Here is a 5,000-nt window from a genome sequence, read left to right on the forward strand (position 1 = left end):
CCCAGCACCATCGGCACACGTTGGGCCCTGGTGCGGGCGCTTGCCTCGACCACCATCGGCACACGCTGGGCCCTGGTGCGGGCGCTTGCCTCGACCACCATCGGCACACGCTGGGCCCTGGTGCGGCCGCTTGCCTCGACCACCATCGGCACACGCTGGGCCCTGGTGCGGTCGGTTGCCTCGAGCACCATCGGCACACGCTGGGCCCTGGTGCGGGCGCTTGCCTCGACCACCATCGGCACACGCTGGGCCCTGGTGCGGGCGCTTGCCTCGACCACCATCGGCACACGCTGGGCCCTGGTGCGGCAGGTTGCCTCGAGCACCATCGGCACACGCTGGGCCCTGGTGCGGTCGGTTGCCTCGAGCACCATCGGCACACGCTGGGCCCTGGTGCGGGCGCTTGCCTCGACCACCATCGGCACACGCTGGGCCCTGGTGCGGCAGGTTCCCTCGACGACCATCGGCACACGCTGGGCCCTGGTGCGGCAGGTTGCCTCGAGCACCATCGGCACACGCTGGGCCCTGGTGCGGGCGGTTGCCTCGACCACCATCGGCACACGCTGGGCCCTGGTGCGGCAGCTTGGTGCTCGGCACACGCTCGGCCCTGGTGCGGTCGGTTGCCTCGAGCACCATCGGCACACGCTGGGCCCTGGTGCGGCAGGTTGCCTCGACCACCATCGGCAGCCTCGACCACCATCGGCACACGCTGGGCCCTGGTGCGGGCGCTTGCCTCGACCACCATCGGCACACGCTGGGCCCTGGTGCGGGCGCTTGCCTCGACCACCATCGGCACACGCTCCGCCCTGGTGCGGCAGGTTGCCTCGACCACCATCGGCACACGCTGGGCCCTGGTGCGGGCGGTTGCCTCGACCACCATCGGCACACGCTGGGCCCTGGTGCGGTCGGTTGCCTCGAGCACCATCGGCACACGCTGGGCCCTGGTGCGGGCGCTTGCCTCGACCACCATCGGCACACGCTGGGCCCTGGTGCGGCAGGTTCCCTCGACGACCATCGGCACACGCTGGGCCCTGGTGCGGCAGGTTGCCTCGAGCACCATCGGCACACGCTGGGCCCTGGTGCGGTCGGTTGCCTCGATCACCATCGGCACACGCTGGGCCCTGGTGCGGGCGGTTGCCTCGACCACCATCGGCACACGCTGGGCCCTGGTGCGGCAGGTTGCCTCGACCACCATCGGCACACGCTGGGCCCTGGTGCGGGCGCTTGCCTCGACCACCATCGGCACACGCTCGGCCCTGGTGCGGTCGGTTGCCTCGAGCACCATCGGCACACGCTGGGCCCTGGTGCGGCAGGTTGCCTCGAGCACCATCGGCACACGCTGGGCCCTGGTGCGGGCGGTTGCCTCGACCACCATCGGCACACGCTGGGCCCTGGTGCGGGCGCTTGCCTCGACCACCATCGGCACACGCTGGGCCCTGGTGCGGGCGCTTGCCTCGACCACCATCGGCACACGCTGGGCCCTGGTGCGGGCGCTTGCCTCGACCACCATCCGCACACGCTGGGCCCTGGTGCGGCAGGTTGCCTCGAGCACCATCGGCAGACGCTGGGCCCTGGTGCGGCAGGTTGCCTCGAGCACCATCGGCACACGCTGGGCCCTGGTGCGGGAACTTGCCTCGACCACCATCGGCACACGCTGGGCCCTGGTGCGGGAACTTGCCTCGACCACCATCGGCACACGCTGGGCCCTGGTGCGGCAGGTTGCCTCGATCACCATCGGCACACGCTGGGCCCTGGTGCGACAGGTTGCCTCGAGCACCATCGGCACACTATCGGCCCTGGTGCGGGCGGTTGCCTCGACCACCATCGGCACACGCTGGGCCCTGGTGCGGGCGCTTGCCTCGAGCACCATCGGCACACGCTGGGCCCTGGTGCGGGCGGTTGCCTCGAGCACCATCGGCACACGCTGGGCCCTGGTGGGTTTAGGCACATCTTCAAATTTCTGCCGTGCCAATGCCATTTTTATGGCTTGTAAATTCATACAATGGTCCCCTAAGCCTTCACGTGAAGTTTCGTTGGAGGATGACTCGTTTTCTATTTTTCACGATTTTCGAAACTTTTTGCGGTTCGGGATTTTTTAAAATTTTTTTATAAGGATTTTTGGCCCCAAATTTTGTAGGCATGATCCTTCTATTTTTGTTGGCATGCACAAAAAAATTCAGCTAAAAACTCGAAGTAGAGAAGATTTTGTGACCGTTTGAAAAAAGTGTCCCCATTTCAGACACTTTAACGGCTACTGGTAGCAAACCTGTAAAATCTCAAATGCTCTTTAAGGGGGTGTGAATTCTCAGAGGTTTGATGAGGGATAGGGGGCCAACACAAGGCCAAGTACCAGCACCCATCGCACATCATGTGCGCACACCCCCCCGGCCCCCCTCCCAATCGCCGGAACCCCAATGCCGCCGGTCAGGTTCTCCGGCGGTACTCCGGCGATGCTCCGGCGATGCTGTCCCGAGTGAAAAAAATGCGGCACCAGCACATGCTGGAGCCAAGCATGGGCACCGTGGCTCAAAATCGAACTTCGGCCAAGGCCTCGACCATCAATGGCACATGATGACGCATGGTGATGGCACATGCATCGACCATCATCGGCATAGGCTGCCCTTCGGTACGGGCACTTGCCTCGACCGCCATCGGCACAAGCTGGGCCCTGGTGTGGGTTGTTGCCTCGATCACCAGCGGCACATGCTGAGCCTTGGTGCGGGCGGTTGCCTCGAGCACCATCGGCAGACCCTGGGCCCTGGTGCGGCCGGTTGCCCCGATAACCATCGGCACACGCTGGGCCCTGGAGCGGCCGGTTGCCTCGATCACCATCGGCAAAAGCTGGGCCCTGGTGCGGGCGCTTGCCTCGACCACCATCGGCACACGCTGGGCACTGGTGCGGGCGCTTGCCTCGACCACCATCGGCACACGCTGGGCCCTGGGGCGGGCGGTTGCCTCGATCACCATCGGCACACGCTGGGCCCTGGTGCGGGCGGTTGCCCCCAGCACCATCGGCACACGTTGGGCCCTGGTGCGGGCGCTTGCCTCGACCACCATCGGCACACGCTGGGCCCTGGTGCGGGCGCTTGCCTCGACCACCATCGGCACACGCTGGGCCCTGGTGCTGCCGCTTGCCTCGACCACCATCGGCACACGCTGGGCCCTGGTGCGGTCGGTTGCCTCGAGCACCATCGGCACACGCTGGGCCCTGGTGCGGGCGCTTGCCTCGACCACCATCGGCACACGCTGGGCCCTGGTGCGGCAGGTTGCCTCGAGCACCATCGGCACACGCTGGGCCCTGGTGCGGCAGGTTGCCTCGAGCACCATCGGCACACGCTGGGCCCTGGTGCGGTCGGTTGCCTCGAGCACCATCGGCACACGCTGGGCCCTGGTGCGGGCGCTTGCCTCGACCACCATCGGCACACGCTGGGCCCTGGTGCGGCAGGTTCCCTCGACGACCATCGGCACACGCTGGGCCCTGGTGCGGCAGGTTGCCTCGAGCACCATCGGCACACGCTGGGCCCTGGTGCGGTCGGTTGCCTCGATCACCATCGGCACACGCTGGGCCCTGGTGCGGGCGGTTGCCTCGACCACCATCGGCACACGCTGGGCCCTGGTGCGGCAGCTTGCCTCGAGCACCATCGGCACACGCTCGGCCCTGGTGCGGTCGGTTGCCTCGAGCACCATCGGCACACGCTGGGCCCTGGTGCGGCAGGTTGCCTCGACCACCATCGGCAGCCTCGACCACCATCGGCACACGCTGGGCCCTGGTGCGGGCGCTTGCCTCGACCACCATCGGCACACGCTGGGCCCTGGTGCGGGCGCTTGCCTCGACCACCATCGGCACACGCTCCGCCCTGGTGCGGCAGGTTGCCTCGACCACCATCGGCACACGCTGGGCCCTGGTGCGGGCGGTTGCCTCGACCACCATCGGCACACGCTGGGCCCTGGTGCGGTCGGTTGCCTCGAGCACCATCGGCACACGCTGGGCCCTGGTGCGGGCGGTTGCCTCGAGCACCATCGGCACACGCTGGGCCCTGGTGGGTTTAGGCACATCTTCAAATTTCTGCCGTGCCAATGCCATTTTTATGGCTTGTAAATTCATACAATGGTCCCCTAAGCCTTCACGTGAAGTTTCATTGGAGGATGACTCGTTTTCTATTTTTCACGATTTTCGAAACTTTTTGCGGTTCGGGATTTTTTAAAATTTTTTTATAAGGATTTTTGGCCCCAAATTTTGTAGGCATGATCCTTCTATTTTTGTTGGCATGCACAAAAAAATTCAGCTAAAAACTCGAAGTAGAGAAGATTTTGTGACCGTTTGAAAAAAGTGTCCCCATTTCAGACACTTTAACGGCTACTGGTAGCAAACCTGTAAAATCTCAAATGCTCTTTAAGGGGGTGTGAATTCTCAGAGGTTTGATGAGGGATAGGGGGCCAACACAAGGCCAAGTACCAGCACCCATCGCACATCATGTGCGCACACCCCCCCGGCCCCCCTCCCAATCGTCGGAACCCCAATGCCGCCGGTCAGGTTCTCCGGCGGTACTCCGGCGATGCTCCGGCGATGCTGTCCCGAGTGAAAAAAATGCGGCACCAGCACATGCTGGAGCCAAGCATGGGCACCGTGGCTCAAAATCGAACTTCGGCCAAGGCCTCGACCATCAATGGCACATGATGACGCATGGTGATGGCACATGCATCGACCATCATCGGCATAGGCTGCCCTTCGGTACGGGCACTTGCCTCGACCGCCATCGGCACAAGCTGGGCCCTGGTGTGGGTTGTTGCCTCGATCACAATCGGCACATGCTGAGCCTTGGTGCGGGCGGTTGCCTCGAGCACCATCGGCAGACCCTGGGCCCTGGTGCGGCCGGTTGCCCCGATAACCATCGGCACACGCTGGGCCCTGGGGCGGGCGCTTGCCCCCAGCACCATCGGCACACGCTGGGCCCTGGTGCGGGCGCTTGCCCCCAGCACCATCGGCACACGCTGGGCCCTGG

Source organism: Durio zibethinus, unplaced genomic scaffold, assembly GCF_047325235.1.
Source record: "Durio zibethinus cultivar Kanyao isolate XHJ-2024 unplaced genomic scaffold, ASM4732523v1 HiC_scaffold_325, whole genome shotgun sequence".
NCBI classification, from domain to species: Eukaryota; Viridiplantae; Streptophyta; class Magnoliopsida; order Malvales; family Malvaceae; genus Durio; species Durio zibethinus.